Below are 20721 nucleotides of genomic sequence, written 5' to 3' on the forward strand. Positions count from 1 at the left end.
GTGTCAAACTGCTGAGATTTATTTAGATTGAACAGTAGCAATAAGCCTTTGCTTCTGCAAATTCCTCAGACAGTATAACAAGGTCAGTGAATATGAGGTGTGCTATCCAAGGGCTAGGTTATTTGTCCAATGTGCTTGCCCACAGAGGGTAAGGCAAATTTTAGGTTGCAGTGAGTGAGGGTAGCCTTCCATGAAGTGGTGTGAGAAGCAGGAGGCTACTCCAGCTCCCCCCACGGATGTACATGGTGTATGTTAGGTGGGGCTAGGAATAGGAGTAGCCTTTACTGCAACTTTAGCATGCCAGCCAACAGAGGTGAACCAGTGCAAAGGGGGCAGAAAGCTACATCTGATGTAGGGATGGCACAAATTGAGCCAGAAAGAGTGGGAAACCAGGGACCAAATCATGATGTTTTGGTGCATCTCTGCACCACCCACATCAGGAAAGCTTTTAATCTTACAATCTAACCCATAATTTGGAGTTAGTCTATATCAGAGGGCCTGCCATTTTGTTTTTATATGTACTAAAAAGAGGAATGTGAACATCGGGAAGTAACCCTGTTTCTGAATGCAATCAGTGTAAGAGAACTAAAATTACAATTTGTAAAATCTCTCAGCTCAATCAGACGTTGAATAATGCAAGGTCAGGTTTCAGTTGAAGCCTCAGGAAATTAGATATTTGTGCAACTATGGTCTGAAGTGCATATGAATTAATTGGCTTATATAATCCAAGTGATTCAAAGACCTAATGTGCATTATTTAAAAAAAAAATCAAAACAAAAAGCAAGGATCCTAGTCATTTTGGAAAACTTTTCCAGCAAGTTTTTCCTATTTTTATTTTTTTTTAAAGCCTTCTATCCATAAATGTTGGAATGCCAAGGTTCATACAAATCCTGCTATTCATCAGTTCAGATTGATGACCTTGAGATGTTATCCTGAGTACAGCTAGCAATATTGTAGGTAAATAAAAAATAAAATGGAGGAAGCAGTGGAAAATGCATAAGAAGAAAAGAATAAGAAAAATGTTTTTCTGGAGAGTTTGAGTTATAAGATTAGATTATAGCCAGCAGAATCAAGGGCACAGAGGCATGGCACATGATGATTATGATTTATGGGAGCATTATAAATGAAGAAAATCAATATATATTCTAAAAGTTCTATTTTACTCAGATTAATCTAAATCCCCTCCCCAGATACATGATGACAAAGGAAGGCTGTGTTAAGAACTCCCCCCACCCCCGCAATAGTTTAAATAACTGTTAATGTATAAACCTGCTTTAGAAAATGAAACTTTAAACATTTATAGCATTTTCATTGTTTAAAAATAAAAATCAGAAGGCAGAATGTTCCATAAATAAATTGCATATACTGTCACAAAGGTATGCTGTGGCTTTAAATGTGCACTTTATTAATGAACATTGTGATTAGCTACACAAATGTATTATATGGTGGGTAAAGGCATTATTCCTTCAAATGATTAATCTCTTTGCAAAAAGAAAATTTTCCACTTCAAGTATTCTATCCAAGTGTTTGTTTTGTTACAATGCATGTTGAAAATAATTCTTTTCAACCAAAGGTCTATTTGTTTTTACACCTACGTTATACCAAGTGAGTCACCCTACTGTATATCTAATACAAGCTTGTCACAACTTTAGAAATAAATTATAAAGTGTCTTTTTAAGTGTGGTATGCATTGATTTGATATACCTCGCTAAATTGTTGTCCGGATATGATTATTAGAAAATTAGGCCAAGGCATAAAATGAGATTAAACTAGCTAGAGACATAAAGGATAACAAGAAAACATTGTACAAATACATTATAAGCAAGAGGAAGACCAAGGACAGGGTAGGCCCATTAATCAATGAGTGGGGACAGGGGGAGACAACAAAAAATGTGGAAAAGGCAGAAGTGGTAAATGACTCTTTTTTGTTTCAGTCTTCACCAAAAATTTTAGTAGCAATTGGACATCTATCTTTGTGAATGCCAGTGAAAATGAGGTAGGATCCAAGGCTAAAATAGGGAAAGAACAAGTTCAAAATTACTTAGACAAGTTAGATGTCAAGTCACCATGAAATGCATCCTAGACTACTCAAGGCACCAACTGAGAAGATATCTGAGCCATTAGCTATTATCTTTGAAAAGTCATGGAAGATGGGAGAGATTCCAGAAGACTGGAAAAGGGCAAATACAGTGCCCATCTATAAAAAGGGGAATAAGGGTAACCTGGGGAATTACAGACCAGTCAGCTTTACTTCAGTACCTGGAAAGATAATAAAGCACATAATTAAGCAATCAATTTGCATACACCTACAAGATAAGGTGATAAGTAACAATCAGTATTGATTTATCCAGAACAAATCATGTCAAATCAACCTAAAAGTTTTCTTTGGCAGGGTAACAAGCCTGGTGGATGGGGGAGAAGTGGAAGATGTGGTATATCTTGACTTTAGTAAGGCTTTTGTTACTGTCTCCTATAACCTCATAAACAAACTAAGTTAAATATAACCTAGATGGAGCTGTTATAAGGTGGGTGCATTACTGGTTGGAAAACTGATCCCAGAGAGTATCAGTGGTACAAATCAAGCTGGAAGGGCATATCAAGTTGGGACCTGCAAGGATCAGTTCTGGGTCTGGTTCTGTTCAATATCTTCATCAACGATTTAGATAATGGCATAGAGATTACACTTACAAAGTTTGTGGATGATGCCAAGCTGGGAGGTGTCACAAGGGCTTTGGAAGATAGGATTAAAATTCAAAATGATCTGGACAAACTGGAGAAATGGTCTGAAGTAAATAAGATGAAATTTAATAAGGACAAATGCCAATTACTCTGCTAAGGAAGGACCAATCAGTTGCACACATACAAAATGGGAAACTATTAAAGGTCTAGAAAATGACCTATGAGGGAAGATTTGAAAAAAAAAATGTTGTTGTTTTTTTTTAAGTCTGGATAAGAGAACCTTTTGGGGGGCAGAACATAACAGTTTTCAAGTACATAAAATGTAGTTACAAGCAGGCAGGATAAAAATTGTTCTCCTTACCCTCTGAAGATAGGACAAGAAACAATGGACTTAAATTACAGCAAAGGCAGTTTAAGTTGGATAGGGTTACCATTCGTCCAGATTTACCCGGACATGTCCTCCTTTTTGTGCTAAAAATAGCGTCCGGGGGGAATTTGTAAAGCACTCACAATGTCCGGGATTTCCCCCTCCCCCGGCACAGCAGAGCGAGCGGCTGGGAGGGCTGCAGGAAAGTCCCGGGCTGGACTCTGGAGCAGCTGGAGAGGAGCTCCGCCCTGCATTCTGAGCAAGTGTCTCAGCACAAAGTGCAGCCCTCCCCTTTTGCAACTGGGAGCGGTTTCTGCCATGCAGCGTAGCAAAACGGGAGCGAGAGCACTTTGTGCTGATACAAGGGCAGCTCTCCCTTGCAACCCGGTCCGGACCAGGGACCGGGTTTTGTTGTGCTGGGGAGCTCAGCCACGTATCCGGCTCGCACAGAGCCCAACACCCTGTTCTGAGCAGCAGGGTAAGGGGGGGCAGGAGAAGGGGCAGGGAGGTTCTGGAGGGGGCAGTCAAGAAAGGGGGGGGGCTTTTGGGGGGGATTGGAGAAAGTTTTGGGCAGTCAGGGTACAGGTAGGGGGTAGGGTCCTGGTGGGCAGTTGGGGGGGGTCTTAGGAGGGGGCAGTTAGGGGACAAGGAACAGGGAGTCTTAGGTAGGGGGTGGGGTTCTGGAGGGCAGTTAGGAGCAGGGGTCCCAGGAGGGGGCAGTCAGGGGACAAGGAGCGGGGGGGGTAGGGGGCTGGGAGTTCTGGGGGGGAGCTGTCAGGGGGCAGGAGTGGGGAGAGGGATCGGAGCAGTCAGGGGACAGGGAGCAGAGGGGTTTAGATGGGTTGGGAGTTCTGGGGGGGGCTGTCGGGGGCAGGAGTGCGGAGAGGGATCGGAGCAGTCAGGGGACAGGGAGCAGAGGGGTTTAGATGGGTTGGGAGTTCTGGGGGGGCTGTCAGGGGGCAGGAGTGCGGAGAGGGATCGGAGCAGTCAGGGGACAGGGAGCAGAGGGGTTTAGATGGGTTGGGAGTTCTGGGGGGGGGCTGTCAGGGGGTGGGGAGTGGTTGGATGGGGCGTGGGAGTCCCAGGGGTCTGTCTGGGGGTGGGGGTGTGGATAAAGGTTGGAGCAGTCAGGGGACAAGAGGCAGGGAGGCTTAGATAGTCCTGGGGGGCAGTTAGGGGCAGGGGTCCCAGGAGGGGGTATTCAGGGGACAAGGAACGGGGGGAGGGTTGGGAGGTCAGGGGGGGCGGGAAGTGGGAGGGGCAGGGGCGGGGCTAGGGCGGGGCTCCTCCCGTCCTCTTTTTTGCTCGCTGAAATATGGTAACCCTAAGGTTGGACATTAGGAAAAACTTCCTAACTGTCAGGGTAGTTAAGCACTTGAACAAACTGCCTAGGGAGGTTGTGGAATCTCCATCATTGGAGATTTTTAAGAGCAGGTTAGACAAACACCTGTCAGAGATGGTCTAGACAATACTTAGTCCTGCCTTGAGTGCAGGGGACTGCACTAGAAGACCCCTTGAGGTCCTTTCCAGTCCTACACTATGATTCTTTACTGTGGTTTATTATGCTTAAATGACAGTATAAAAGTACATATTTCTAATGTTCTAATTTCAGTGTTATATGAAAGAATAACAATTATAATAATAAATAGCTAAACTTAAGAAGCCTAATCTGTGATACCAATCCTACAAACTGATTTCAATGGGACAATTATATTGCAGGACTAAGGCTTATATGAATAACAACTAATGCTCTTATTACATAAATAGACTTGAATGCTTTTACCTAGGAACACTGAAATACAGTATTTATTTTCCCTACCTGTCCATAGTTATCGATGGTACTTTGATAATACTGTGTTAAAAGAAAAAAAACGCACTCTAGCAGCAATATAATAAAATAGACAGACAAATGGCCATTTCACTGCTTAGTTTTGCACCTGTAGGGCTAACTTCTAGATACTTTAGATATTACAAGAAAACATCTGGCTGAGTATCTGAAGAATTACTTCCTACAAGGCAGTAGCCAATTAAAGGAAACATCTAAAGGGCAAACAAATGTCAGTCATAAATCTACTAAGAAAGAAGTGATATAGGATTTCCTAGCATAATAGAAGTGTCATTCTTCTTACATTATTCATAGAATTTAAAATTTTGTTTATTTTTGTACATTCTGTTAGTCCTATTGACTCATTTCTTCCCAACTATAATAATTATAGAATATCCCCACTAATTAAAAAAAAATGAAATCTAAACTATTTGCTAAATAATTCTCCACTTCCAAAAATAAACAGCTCTGAAATAATTATCTAATTGCCAATGCTTGACAATGAAAAGACTGAGAAATTCTCACATAATGTGTCAATAAATTCCATTGAAAACTCTTAGAATACAAACACACAATAATAGAGTACTTTGAACTAAATGATATATCATTTTTCATCTGTGGCTATCAAAGCATGTCATAACATCAATTAATTAAGCCTCACAACACTTTCTTAAAATAGTTTATTTTGCTATCTCTCCATCTCACCTAGCATGTTGGTTTCAAGTGAATTGCCAAATGCCACATGGTGAGTCAGTGGCCAAATAGGGACTAGAACCAATTGGTCCTGACTACCAATCCACTCTCACAAAATAATAGTTCTTAGATGCATAGAGTTGCCATCTGTTAGTAAATTTTACAACTTCACTACTAAATGTCAACCAGTCATGACAAAAATTAAGCCTAGTTGTATGTTTGTTTTATAATTTTACCACATATCAATTATTTGAAGCCTTTTTTTTTAATCCATGAACATTTTTGGCTGGGGGATACACTGTGGTTCAAAAAGTTAAAGCTTTATAAACTGCTAAAACGCACATTTTCAAAATTGAGAAGTAAATATCCTTATATCAACAAATACATGTTCTTACTATTCATTCACTATTCAATTTGTAACAAGCCTAATCAAAAATCTAACTCAATGAATTATGTCCATAAAGTCTTACTTTACCAGCAAGTAAATTTCTATTATTATGGGAGGAAATATTTTTCAGTTGGTTTGTGTGTGGTGAAATTGACATTACTGATAAAAATCTAATTCCTTTGCGCCTACAAACATTTTGTGATTTCATGAGATTGCAAGTTGTAATGCTATTTTATACCTTTACAGTGAAACATGAGCTGGGCTGGGGGTTGAAAAGTGTATGTAAACCAGTAACATAATTAAGACAGAAAAGGACAGCTCATGGCAATGCATCTGTAGACTGCCAGTGCAGCTAATAAAAGGTGCCTTGAGGCAGAGGTGCAGAAGTCACCCCCATTTCACAGTCAATGTGCAGCTGAAATCACAGTCAGTAAATCTAATCAAAACAGGCAACTGGCAGGGCACTTAACACATCTTTACTTTTTTTTTAATTGCACGGTAGAAACATATTCATTGTGTGAACATGGAAGAAGAACACGAGTCCCAAATTAGGAAACACAACTGATTAGTGTTCTTGTGCAATTTAGAGATTTAAAACCATCCTGCTGGATCAGCACATTTTTATTTAGAACATTGAAGGGCTGGGAAATATATACATCATGTAATTTCTATTTGAGATACTTAAATGCCTCCACGTCTAGTTGCTGAGTGTTTCACAGATTTTAATGTGTTTATCCTAAAAACAGTGTTATGATCTAGAAAAGTAGTATACTCTCCAGAAGATCAGATTTGTAAAGATATGTGGGTGTTACTTCACTAAGCATTGCAAGGCCTAAGTCTATAGCTAAGGACCATTTCAAAAGTGACTTAGTACCACAGACTTTCAATGAAAGTTAAGAACTTCTGAACATATTACCCTAAGTAACTTAGGAAACTAGGGCCACATTTTCAAAGGTATTCAGGCACTTTAATATGCAGATAGGTATCAGGGCTTTCTTAGGTGCCTAGATATATTTTCAAAAGCACCTATGTGTATCTAAATACCATTGAAAATCTGTCCCCAAGTTACTTTTGAAAAATGGGACTTGGGCTCCTAAGTAAAATGCAGGGCTTCTGATAAAATTACAAGAGTACCTAAGAAGTCTAGAATAGCAGGTAATTGAACCTGTCACCTAGCTTCTGGGCTACCCTAACTACTGGGCAGTCCTTCATCTCATACATAATTAATGGTTACTATTTATTATAGCACTACCTAACATCTCCAACCACAATCAGGGATCTTTTGCAGTTGACATTGTACTAATACCTAACACAGTTCCTTTCTGGAAGAGTTTGTAATCTAAATAATCAAGACAGGCAAAAAGGGGGAGGGCTGACAGAATACCAGATGTGAAATGACTTGCATAAGATCATACATCAAGTTGGTGCCTGTGGCAGGATCAGAACCCACATCTCCTGTCTCCCACTGCTGTGCCATAGCCACTAGTTTATAGCAGTATGATGTTAGAGCCTATAGGCCCAAATCAAGGATCAGGACCCCACTGTTCTAGGTGCTGTTCAGACAAGTAACAAGAAGACAGACTCTACTCCTGAGAGCTCACAGTCTAAGCTGATGTTGAGATGGATTGGGTGGATAAAATAGAGAAAACAAATAAACATTTCAGAGATGCACAAATGATCCTAGGATGAATGCAATATGGATTTGAAATTTCTCTAATAATATCCTCACCAACATATGCATAATTCTGGACTGGTCACATTAATTTGAAGATGTTATGTAACAGATTCTCAGGTTCACAGATACACTTATATCACTGATTCACTGTTGGTCTTTACTTTTGGTAATTCCATTAACATGATTTTTTTTCTAATTGATATAACACTGTTCTTAATGTGTTTAAATATAAATGTCCTGACAAATAGATACACCTAGATGACTAAGAAGGACATTTGTGTATGGAAGGAGCATAATTAGGCAGGCCAAAAAAATTGTGAGGAGCAACTAACAAAAGAGACGCAAACTGACAGCATCTGAAGTAGGAAGACTGCTAAACAGTGGGGCCACTGGACAATGGAGTTGCTAATGGAGCACTCAGGAAAGGAAAGGCCATTGCAGAGAAGCTAAAAGAATTCTTTGCATCATTCTTCACTGCAGATGATGTGAGGGAGATTCAGATACTTGAGCCATTCCTTTCAGATGACAAATCTGAGGAACTGTTCCAGATTATGGTGTCAGTAAAGGAGGTTTTGGATAAATTAAAAAGTAATAAGTCACCAGGACCAGATGATATTCACCCAATAGTTCTGAAGGAACTCAGATATGAAATTGAGAACTACTAACAGTAGTATGTAACCTACTTCTTAAATCAACATCTGTACCAGATGACTGGAGGATAGCTAATCTGATACCAATTTTTAAAAAAGGCTCCAGATGCAATTCTGGCAATTACAGACCAGTAAGTCTAATTTCAGTACCACGCGAATTGGTTGAAACTATAGTAAAGAGAAAAATTATCGGACACATAGATGAACATGATATGTTAGTGAAGAGTCAACATGGCCTAGATAAAGGAAAATCATGTATCACCAATCTATTAGAATTCTTTGAGAGGGTCAACAAATGTGGACAAAGGTGATGCAGTGGATATAGTATACTTGGAATTTCAAAAGCCTTGACAATGTCCTCCTCAAAGGCTCTTAAGCAAAGTGGACAGTCCTGGGATAAGAGGGAAAATCCTCTGAAGGATCCATAACTGTTTATAAGCTAGGAAACAAAGAGTAAGAATAAATGGTTTTCTTAATGGAGAGATGTAAATAACAGTGCCCTCCAATGATCTGTACTGAGACCTGTGCTGTTCAACATATTCATAAGTGATCTGGAAAAGGGTAAATAATGAGGTGGCAAAGTTTCTAGATGATAGAAAATTACTCAAGATAGTTAAGTTTAGAGGAGACTGCAAAGAGTTACCCAGTTTTATGAGATCTCTTTGTATCTGGGCAATAAAATGGCAGTTGAAATTCAATGTTCATAAATGCAAAATTATGCACATTGGAAAACATCCAAATTATATATACAAAATGATAGGGTCTAAATTAGCTCTTACCACTCAAAGATTGTGGAATCATTGTGGATAGTTCCATGAAAACATCTGCTCAGTGTACAGTGGCAGTCAAAAAAAGCTAATGAAATGTTAAGAACCATTCGGAAACAAATAAATAATAATACAGTAAATATCACAATGCCACTATATAAATCCATGGTACACCCATACCTTGACTACTGCATGCAGTTCTGGTTGCCGCATCTCAAAAAAGATACATTAGGCCTGGAAAAGGTAGAGAGAAAGGCAACAAAAATGATTAAGGGTATGGAACAGCTTCCATATAAGGAGAGATGAAAAAGACTGGGACTGGGAAAATTGTTTTCCTTAGCCTCTGAGGACAGGACAAGAAGCAATGGGATTAAATTGCAGCCAGGGAGGTTTATGTTAGACATTAGAAAAAACTTCCTAACTGTCGGGGCAGTTAAGTGTGGGAACAAATTGTCTAGAGAGGTTGTGGAAACTCCTTCATTGGAGTTTAAGAACAGGTTAGACAAACACCTGTCAAGAATGATATAGTAGTTATTACTTAGTCCAGCATTCAGTGCAGAGGGCTGGATTAGATAACCTACTGAGGTCCCTTCCAATCCTATACTTCTATGATTCTATGACTGTTCAGTTTGGGAAAGAGATGACTAAGGGCCCATATAATAGAGGTCAATAAAATCATGAATTCTGTGTAGAAATTGTATTGGGAAGTATTATTTGCCCCTTCACATAACTGAAGAACCAGGGGTCATGCAATGAAATTAATAGGCAACTGGTTTAAAACAAAAGGAAGTACTTCTTCACACAACACAGTCAACCTGCAGAATTCATTGCCAGAGGATGTTGTAAAGGCCAAAAGTATAATTGGGTTAAGTTTATGGAGGATAGGTCTATCAATGGCTATTAGCCAAGATTGTCAGGGGTACAACCCCATGCTCTGGGTGTCCCTAAATCTGACTGTCAGAAGCTGACGCTGGCTCACAGGGGATAGATCACTCAATAAATTGCCCTGTTCTGTTCATTCCTTCTGAAATATCTGTCAGAATATAGGACACTGGGCTAGATAAACAATTGATCTGAGCCAGTATGGCTAGTCTTATGGTCTTATTGTAGTCCCTATTTAAACCCACAGAATTCCTCAACCTCCTTCCCCATGCCTTCTCTGGAGAGGTATACCAAATCACGTGACACTTTCAAGCTCTCTTGACAAAGTAGTTTAAAATCTCTATATTTTGGAATAAACCCCTTTCCTGCTGTGGTGGAAGGGATGTTGTTGCTTAATTTGATATGTGCTGTGAACTAAAGGCCTGGTTAACATTACAGCTCCTTTCCAGTTTAAAAGAGCCAGAAAGAGAATGTAAATTAGTTTTAGCCCTGTACAGGGGAACTTAGTGTAAATGAAACCCAGGGCTTAATTTTTTATCCCTTATGTGTGGACAAGAAACTTAGCTATGCTTTAAAATATTTGCCATTGAGATAATGGAAGATCGGGTTATTGATCTGGTTTAAGTAGCTCGTTTTTTACTCAGCCCAGCACTCTCAGATGCACAGATAGACTTTGACATTTTTATTATAAACTCATATGTAGTTTTCCAGTGCCATCATACATAATGGCATACAGAATTCCAATGTACAGAACATGCCTATTCTGTCACATTTGTCATAGAGTTTCATGGGCAGTATTCAAAAATTACAGTGGGAAATGTAAATCAACAATTAGTTTTAAGAACTGAAATAGCAGCTTTGATAAAATGAAGATATTAGTTCAACAACAACTCTGTATGCCATAAAGCTTTACTACTATTTTACCATTTACATTCATCCTGTGTTTTGTTTGCTCTTTGTAGCTCATGCAGTGTTTATTTGTATCCTTTCGGGATTGCTCTACTGTACATTAAGATAACTAGAAAGAAAACACTTAAATCTCATGTCATTAATTTTTCAGTAACAGTTTGCATAAATTGTAGGCTAAACATTTCAGTTGTAGAAATAATAAAAAGCAAAACAAGACAGTGTCATAATAAATAGCTGCAGTAATGGCTCCCTGAGTGTTACTACTATAGAATATCTCTTTTCTTTAATTTTTGAATCAAAGTAGTGCTTGTGAAAGATGCTGAATTCATATAACTGAAGATACCAGTTCTCTTGCCACAGGAAAAAATATATCACAAGCAGCAGCCATGCAATCCAGTTGCATTACCAGTGTGCCTTAATTTACTTATAAAATGAAAAAAAAATCTACATGCCCTATCAATTCTTGGTTTCTGCTCAGACTGCCAAAGAGTGTGTGCTAGTTGTGAGAATGCTGCTTGTCTAGACATCTGTTTAAATGGAAATGGATGGAACAATACACTTATTTGACAGACATGAAAAATCCATTGGCCTTATTCAGCTGCCATGAATCAGAACTCCCATGAGATTATTTTGGCCACTACTAACTTGGACCTGAAACTGAACTGGTGATTTATACTGAAATGAAACTGGACTGGTGCTTTAGCTCTTTATTCCTTTAGCAATCTCTGCAATTTCCCGTAAATATTGTGCAGCTTTACATACACAGTATCTGGAACAAATGTAAATCGATAGTAAAACAAAACACAACAAAAATGCAGAAGATCTGCCTCCCAATAGACTAAATATTGGAGCTGGACAATATTTTTTCCAAGTTTGCCAAAAATTCTTGCCATTCTTTTTTGAATCTTTTGTGAAAAGTTTTTGCCATTTTTAACAACTAAATATTGTGTACTATATCATCAACATAGGAGCTACTTGCAATATATAGTCCAAAAGAAGTAGAATTCTGAAAAGAATGAAAACAGAAATTGAATACTAGAGTGCTTGTTTCTTAACTGAAGCAGTGGTAGGAAGCCAAGGATGTTGGCATGGCCTGTAGCACTTTGTTGATGAAGTATCCGTATTGCTTATGAGGCAGGAATTTCACACATGGATTCAACTACCACAGTAGTTGTTTCTTCAGTTGTCCTACATTAAACACAGTGTAACTCTTAGATTTCAGTTTACCTGAGTAACTCCAATATACTTTCACACATGCAAATGAGAGCTGAATATAGCCACAGGACACTGGCTCATTCCCAGTGTTTATTTGCAGTACTGCACTCAGAAGTGTTATATTGTTACAGAAACTGTCTGTGGGGAGAAAAATTAAACTGAGGTATCTTCCATGTTAAGTCAACAGTAACAATTAGAAGTTGAAGATCATATTATGGTTTCCAAATGAGCAGAATATAGTGCCAGGGTTCTGGCCAACATTAACTTTATGAATAAAGCAAGTAGTCACAGATTGTATAAGAGTCATTGATCACTGTGCTGTGTTATGACTGTTGCTTTTATGACTAATTTTTGCACTGCTGGATATAAAAAGTATGATGTATGCATATGCACTGAACACTTGCATTTTATGCTATGAGCACCTGATTCCAGTTATGTACATTTGCACTGTATGAAAGTGTACTAAATGTCTAATATGTCTTCAATATTCTGGATTTTATATATATAGGTATATATATGGAGATATAGCTATATAATGAAGCTGTAAATGATTGTCTTATGTGTCCAAATTATTAAGGTCCCATGGGACAAAGAGCCAAATTATGAATGGTCCTGTCTGAGCTTTGAAACCCAGCCTTTTGGATTTTTTTCCACTGTTTGATTGGGACAACATATTCAAACAATCATTTTAATAGGGATTGGGCCAAATCCTCTGGCCTGAAGTAATGCTCCAGAGATTCCAAACCTGGTGCATCTACGTTGGATAGATTCCCATCTGTAAAGGCTTTAGTGTGGGAGACTGCATTGTTCCATGCAGACGGACTATGGTCCCCTTGTGCACCATGCAACAATGCTCCATGTGGCAAGCGGTCCCATGCCACTATGCTAGGGGAAAGTCAATGATCCACAACTACATGGATTGTCTGGCCAATACCCCAGATGGAGGGAAAGGATACAGTAAATTAACAGTACTGCAGCCCCAAGATAATGCTTTACTCTGTGTGTACACGTGTGTGTTTTTACAGGCACGCATGCAGGGTATAGTAAGATGGTCATAGAAAATTAGGACTGCAAGGGACCTCAGTAGGTCATCTAGTCCAGTCTCCCACACTAAAGCAGGACTAAATATCACCTAGACCATCCCTGAGAGATATTTGTCTAACCCAAGGGTCGGCAACCTTTAGGAAGAAGTGTGCCAAATCTTCATTAATTTAAGGTTTTGCGTGCCAGTAAAAGATTTTGCGTGCCAGAGTGGCTCATCCTGCTGCTGGTCCGGGGTCCAGGACCCCCGCTGGCAACAGCATGCCATTAAAAATTAGCCCGCATGCCGCCTTTGGCATGTGTGCTGCTGGTTGTCGACCCCTGGTCTAATCTGTTCTTTCAAACCTCCATTGACAGAGATTCCACAAACTCCTTAGGTAATTTGTTCCAATGCTTAATTATTCTTACAGTTAGGATTTTTTTCCTAATGTCTAACCTTGCTCAATTTATACCAATTACTTCTTATCCTGTCCTCAATGACTAAGGAGCACAATTTATTGGATGATTTTATTGGTTCTTTAAAAAAGCCTCATCCACCACTTCTTCCTGGTTAAGAGGTCTATAGTAATCCTCTGTCATGACATCACCTTTGTTTTATGACCACTTTCATCCTTTGGGATAAACTTTCAACAGGTCTTCCTCCCACTTCTATAGCAACCTCAGTGCAAGTGTATACATTTTGATATACAAGGCAACACTTCCTCCTTTGTTTCTTTGTCTGTCCTTCTTCCTGACCAAACTGTGTGAGCGGGTGAATGTCATAGATCACAATGAAAATGTCATACTCAGGGCAGCCTGCAAGAAATATGTCAGACAATCCCCCAAACTGGTGGTTTACTCTAAAATTAGATTCACCAAACCAGCAATAAAAAAGCTTCTGCTATGCCATACTGGTTAAACAGAAGCCAAACACAGTCCCCTTTACGCATTCCCACCCTTGGTTCCCATCCAGGCAACCCAATCTAATAAAGTGCGAGGTTAATGAAAACCCATTTCACCATGTGTGAAGTTCTTTCTAATCCGAAAGGATCAGAAACACATCCCCAAGTCCATATGAATCTCAGATCTAATCCCAGTATCATGCTGTCAACGATTCATTAACTAACTAAAGATTTAATAATAAAATAAAAGGAAGACTTATACATGGTTAATCGCTCATATACATACAAATGATTGCAAAGTCCTTATGTCAAGTTTTTAGCAGTGATGGAATGGACTGCTGCCTTGTGAAGTCTCTCTAATAACTTCTGAAAGATTGGAAGGTTCTCAGTCCATAGTTCAAGATGCTCCTTTTAGTTGTAAATCCACAGTTCAGAGAACTAGAGCAGGAAAGAGGCAAAATTGAGGTTTCTCTGTAGTCTTTTATATCCTTTGCATGTGCATGGACATTTACTGTCCCAAACAAAGCCAGCAGCCTCTGTATGTGGAAAATTACTAGCCCAAGATGGAGTCCAGGGTCACATGAGCATTTCACGTGCCTTTACATGTTTTTCTAAATCACAAGAGGGTAGCCATTGGGTTCTTGCTGTCTGAGGCATCCTCAGGAAAAGCTATCTGGATCGGATGAGTTTCTTCAATGGCCCGTTATGAGATTGGAGTGCCTTGATAGGCCATCAACACATAGCTGTCTAGCCCTAGTGTAAATTTTAACTAGGGGTGCCACACAGGAATACAACACATGTTTAAGATACAAGTACATAGTCAATATTCATAACTTCAGATACAAAGATGATACAGGCATATACACAGGATAATCAGACTTGGCAAATCATGTTTCCATTAACATTTTACATGACATACTTTGTACAAGATTTGTTGCAATTCTATAACAGTGGTAGTAATAGTGATGGAAATGGTCATCTTTCTTATACACAGCATCACGCCAATATTTGTCATGAATTTCTATGATGCCAATTATGTCATAATTATAATTCAGCAGCTTTTTCTAGCTCTTCCTGTTTATTCCCCATACTTCTTGCATTAGTATACAGATATCTAAGATGTTCTTTAGATTTTTACCCTTTATACTTCCTATTGTTTCTCCTTTGTCCTTGCTATGATTGCCCATGTCTTCCCGCCCCCTCCCCAACAAATTCTGACTCTTCATGCGGGTCTCAATGTTTTGGATTTACATGTGGGCTTTTGTCTCCTGCCTCTGTCAAACCTAGTGTAAAGCCCACCTCTCTAAGTTGGCCAGTGAACCCCCTTTCTGCTCAGCAGTACTTCTTCTCAGAATAGTATCCCACAGTCGAGGAAGCTGAAGCCATCCTGACAACACCATCCACACAACCAGGCATTCACCTCCGGGATGCATCTGTTTCTGCCTGAGCCCCTACCTTTGAGGCCAGAAGGATCAATGATAACATTACCTGCACCCCCAACTCCTTCACCATCATTCCCAGAGCCTTATAGTCACTTCTGACTTTTCCCAGGGTCATACCTTACAGTATCATTAATGTCTATGTGGATGAATAGTATGGGGTAGTAGGCAGAGGGCTGGATGATCCTTGGCAATCCTTCTGTAATGTCTTGGATATGGGGCCCTGGTAGGAAGCACACCTCCCAGGATGCCAGGCCAGCAGATGGATTTCTCCATCCCACTTTGAAGGGAGTTAATGACCAAAACCATCCTTTGTTACTCTTGGAAGTGGTGGCCGCAATCCTCCCAGATGTGGAGGTACGTGGCTTCTCCTTTACCTTTGGAGGATATTCTTCATCCCATGATGCCAGGGCAGCATACTGTTTTTTTTTTTATATATATATATCTATTGATTGTGGTTTGGGAGCAGGGGTGAAGCACTTCCTGCTGCCAGAAGTAACTAGAAGCCATTTCCTTCTCCCCTGGTGATGCTACTGCATTCCTCTCCAGTTGGATTGTTTTCTTAACCTTTGAGGTTTCCATACACATGTTTTCAATGAATTTCTCATGTGCACAGATACTTCTCATCCTAGCCTCCTCCTTCTGCGGCTCTACCACTCCTTCCTGAGAGATTCTACAAGTAGGTGTTTCTCACACTGGATGGTTTCTCACATGGATGGTTTCCCCATGCTGGCTTTCTATGATGGGGAAATGCAGGCTACAGTCTCTGCAAATCTATACCAGGACCTGGGTAAAGGTTGGGTTCTCTGTCTGGACATGGGTACTGGTGGAGGAGCCAGAAGCAGTGTTGTCATTGGCGATGGAGCCTTTCCAAACCATGCTGATTCACTAGTTCCCCCTGATTGCTTAACTTCTGGCTTTTAAGACCTCCTCTATAAGGTCAGCCCCACCCTCTTGCTAAGACACAGGGGAAAGGTGATCACAAGGATGATTGAGGATGATCGTGGATCAAAGCATCAATGGGCAGGAATCTAGAACCTTCTTATTGCAGACTCCATTAATAAGCCGCTGATCCCCAAACACACAGTCCCCAATAGACCACACTGTAAACTTTAAGCATAGAAAACATAGTCATCTAGGTATTAACTGGATTACTCAGAATACTAGGGGTTGTAGCCATGCTCCGCCCCTCCCTTACTTCCTGTTTAGTTACTATTTCCTCCACTCCATTTGTTGTATAGTAGACTAAAGGAACACATTCCCAGCCTGCAGTACTGTAAGTAGAGTGTGTTTCTTGCGCACTGAGCAGTTCCTTTAAAAAAACAGGGGAAGAATTACATGCCCCTGTGCAGAGCTTTGCACATGGATCAGGTGTTGGCTTTTAGGGTGCATTTCATTTCTACTTGGATATCCAATTGTGCTGCCATACCTAGTAGTTAATCCTCCACTTCTGGCTTTGTTTTCTTTACATTTTAATCATAAATTAATATTTATGTGGTAAAATGAAGACTTATAAAAAGGCTCTATCTATCCTCCCCCCAGCTCCGTGTGTGTTTAATAATATACATATGCAATTTAAAATGGGCCCATTGCATCCCCAAAATAATGGAATCTATGTTGCTCCAAAATATGACCACCAACTTTATATCTCATCTATGAAATGGAAAATTCTCACTTAAGGCTTGCACCGGCAAGATGTTGGGCACCAATTGGGATATTCTAAGTGGCATTTCAGGTTATTCATGTTAGTAAAAGTTGATGGCAATCAGCACCTTGTACAGTTAGACCTGTATACTTGGAGAAAATACAAAGAATGCAGAAACATACACCATATATTCCATTTTAGTGTTTAAAAAGTCCCTAGAACACCAAAAGACTCAATACTATTTTAAAAGCATTAATTCTCTACAGAAAAACTATATATTATTTTGGTGTTTTAGTTCTTTTGATAACTTTATTCTGTTTTCCCCCCTCTCTCCCCCTTCCCGGTTAGATATCTGGATACTGATTACAAGGTAACAGATGAGTTTGGTCAAAATAGTATTCTTGTTTTTCCCTTTGCCAATGTCTATGAAACTTGCTATTTTTTTCCCAAGTGAATTTGGCAGAACTAGCAATCATTTAGAGAGAAAAATAATTAAACTGTATTGCTAAGAAGATTACATCATTTAGCAATGAATCACTGAAAAGAAAAAAAAATGGGGAAAGCAAAATGTGATATGATTTAAAGCTGATACGAAGAGCTATGAAAAAACCTTCCAAGTTTATTTTCAGGGGTTTTCAGGCCCTGGGGTTAAAAATGCTTGCATTTAAATGATCAAATATCACAGTGAACCTGTAGGCATAGTTCAGGATCTTTGGTTTCATGCCTATTTATCATACACACACTCACCTTGGAATCAGAAATGGGACATGCCACTCTCCCACCCATCAACAGGTGGGGGAACTTGATGGGGTCAGTGGTGAAAGGGAGTCAGTCAGTAGCCAGGGAGGGAGACACTCACCAAGGAACAAGCTAGTTCCCAGGATTTACGATGTACCTCTTTCAGCTCCGTTCCAGCAGCCCACCCTAACCATACAAATTAGGAATGGAAAGCCATCCTGATAAATGCTGCGAGTCTAGCCAGTTGCCTGTTTAGTGGTCAGGAAAGATTTTTTTTCTCCCACAGGCCAATTGGCAGAAGATCAGGGAGATTTTTTCTTTTTGCCTTCCTTGCAGAACCTTCAAGCCACAGTGCCTAGTAGGAATGTGCTTAGTACCTAACTGAGGTACTAAGGTGGAGTAGTTTACTCGTTACAACTTGCATCCAGTTCTCAGTGCAGTTGAGAGAATTAAATGAGGTTAAAGACATAGGATTTTGATGTTGGACCTTGGGCTTATGTGATAGTGTGAGACTTTGCAGCCTTTGCAGGCCAAAGTCAGACCTTATGGCTCTCACGGGCCATGGTCATCATCCTGCTGCACCCTCTGTCTCCCTCATTGGCGGGAGGGTCCAAGGACTCAAAAGAACTGAGTCCTGGGGCAATGAGAAAAGTCTATCACACATTATGGGTAACCCTGATGCCAGTTATGGGTTATATGGTAAGGAGCCCTTGAACCCTCCTCACTGGAACCAATTAAATGCCTGGTATAGGAAAATGTGGATGATGGGTGGGTAGCACTCAACCCGTGTTAAAGTTTAATAAAAGTTGTGGCCTGCTGCTTAATTACATGCATGTCTGTCCTAGGTTTGCTGCTGTGTCCACATCAATGGACCTCATTTCTGCAACAACAAAACTCTGATCTCAAGGAAACAAAAACCGACCTTGTAAAGCCAAGTCGTAGCATTTATTTGAACAAAAATATACAATCATAGTTCTCAATAACTGGGGGAACTGCATATGGTGTTAATATACTAGGTCACTGCATGCCATCACATGAGATTTAGGAGAAAAATAAACTTGCATTTCCTGCTGGTTCAGATAGTTTAGTCAAACTGCAGTCTCCCGTGAAGAATCAAGTGGAAAAAAGCTGCTTCTGAGTTAGTCACATATGAAGGGCTCAGTCAGTGAGGGACACATAAGAAAGCCAGATGACTGACTCCATATGATGTATCCCCAGGCTTGAACCCTGCAAACAGCAACCTGATAAAATATAGAGCTATCCATATAGAACACAAAAGGGAGCCAAATGCTTCTATGGAGGCTTTGTGGACATGAATACAATTTGAGCAAAACACTTCTAGTTGGCAGATGCAGCTTCTGCATAAAGCATGGCTACTTTCACAGTTAAAGTTAACCAGTGCATACAGCTCTAGTTGTAAAGAAACAATGTGCTTACAAATTAATTGGTGACTTTTGTGGCCCATCAGCTACAGGGATTCAGGCTAGAATTTCAAAATGCAAAGCCTATACTGATCATTGATTGCATTTGGTTGATAAGAACTGCTTGTTTATAGCAAATTAAAGCTGCCTTAAAAGTAAATATTGTTTTATTTTTTATGAATTAATATTAAAAGCAATAAACATAACTATTAGGCTGTTACCACATGAAGCAGCCGACTTCTCCAATCTGAAAACTACAAGCCAACAATGATAATTCACAGAAAAAGAATGGAAATATGATTCACATTAAATTTTGGAAGCCTTATGATTTCTTTAACTTCCCTCCTCCAAGCCATTCCCATGTATATTGTATTGGCTTTCTCGCCCAATTGTGGATGAATGTGGTTTGAGAGAGAGGTGGGAGGAATAGGACTGGGGGGGAAAGTGTTCTTTTTGTGGGTGGTGCAGTCTTGGGTATGAAGGGAGAAAGGCCAGTGCTGTGTTAGGGCTCTAGCTGAATTAAAAGTTTGTTGGATTTTTGCACAATGTGGTCTTGCCTCATTCTTTCAGATACCTCTGATGTTATGCTGGTGTCAGAATTGCAGGGCGGTCATGGAATAAGCCCACATTGGCAAAGAAAAGCAGAGTATACTGAGCAGCTGCCTCAGCTGCAACTGGGAAGATCCAAGAGGGACTAGGCCAGGGCACAGCCAGGCTATAAAGAGAACAGGAGGAGGCAGAGACAGGAGCCCTTCTGAAAGGTTAGGAAAGAAACAGCGGGAGGCCGGGGGGGTCACCCAGCAATTGAGAGGGTCAGAGAGGAAATGGAGAAGGGATACAGTCCACTCCAGTGACAGTAAAAACAATGGAGGTCAGCAGTGGCCCAGATGAGGCAGAAGCCACACACATTCGATGCGAAGTTGAGCTGGGAGACTTACCTGATACTTGCTATTTCAAAGTGTAAGTTGAACTGCTGGTCAGAGAAGAGGAGGCATATTTGGCCACAAACCTGATGAGGGGAGCCCTGCCAGTTCTTGTGCTTATCAGCCTGGCTAAGTGTTGCAGTTTCCAGGCAGTGTGTCAGGCCTGTGCTATTGGTTTCAGGTGGAGAAGAAGACAGAAGTTGCTTGCATTCAGTTCTGGACATGAAGTAGAGTCAAATCAGGTTGGCTCAATCTCTTCCTTCTCTTATCCATGGTGTTGGTATGGTGGTGATAGTGTGCCCTGCTCATGCTGACCACCACCACCTCACTGTACTGTTCGTGCTGAAGAGTTAGTGTAGCAAGGACTCATAGCACTTCTCACTCCACAGTACAGCAGGGGGCAGCGGCTGGTAGGAACAGGGCATGCGGATGCTACCACAATGACCCCACAGGCAGGAGGAGGAGAGCCAACTCTTCTCCTCCTCAGTAGGAGGTGGTGCCAGTGATGATTCAGTATCAGGGGAAGGATCGGGGCAGGTTGGAAAATGACACAACTCTCTTGGGTTGGGTTGGTCGGTCTCAG

The 20721-nt window shown here is 40.4% G+C and overlaps 1 long non-coding RNA gene across 1 annotated transcript in view; it reads left to right on the top strand.

Annotated features, from left to right (window-relative positions):
- LOC135983627 (uncharacterized) overlaps positions 1-19742 on the top strand; it is a 42975-nt gene extending 23233 nt beyond the window's left edge. The window contains exon 3 of the long non-coding RNA XR_010601349.1: positions 18640-19742. This is a non-coding gene — a long non-coding RNA (uncharacterized LOC135983627). The remainder of the gene's footprint in view (positions 1-18639) is intronic.
- The last annotated feature ends 979 nt before the right edge of the window (positions 19743-20721 follow it).

Source organism: Chrysemys picta, chromosome 5, assembly GCF_011386835.1.
Source record: "Chrysemys picta bellii isolate R12L10 chromosome 5, ASM1138683v2, whole genome shotgun sequence".
In the NCBI taxonomy this organism is placed as follows: domain Eukaryota; kingdom Metazoa; phylum Chordata; order Testudines; family Emydidae; genus Chrysemys; species Chrysemys picta.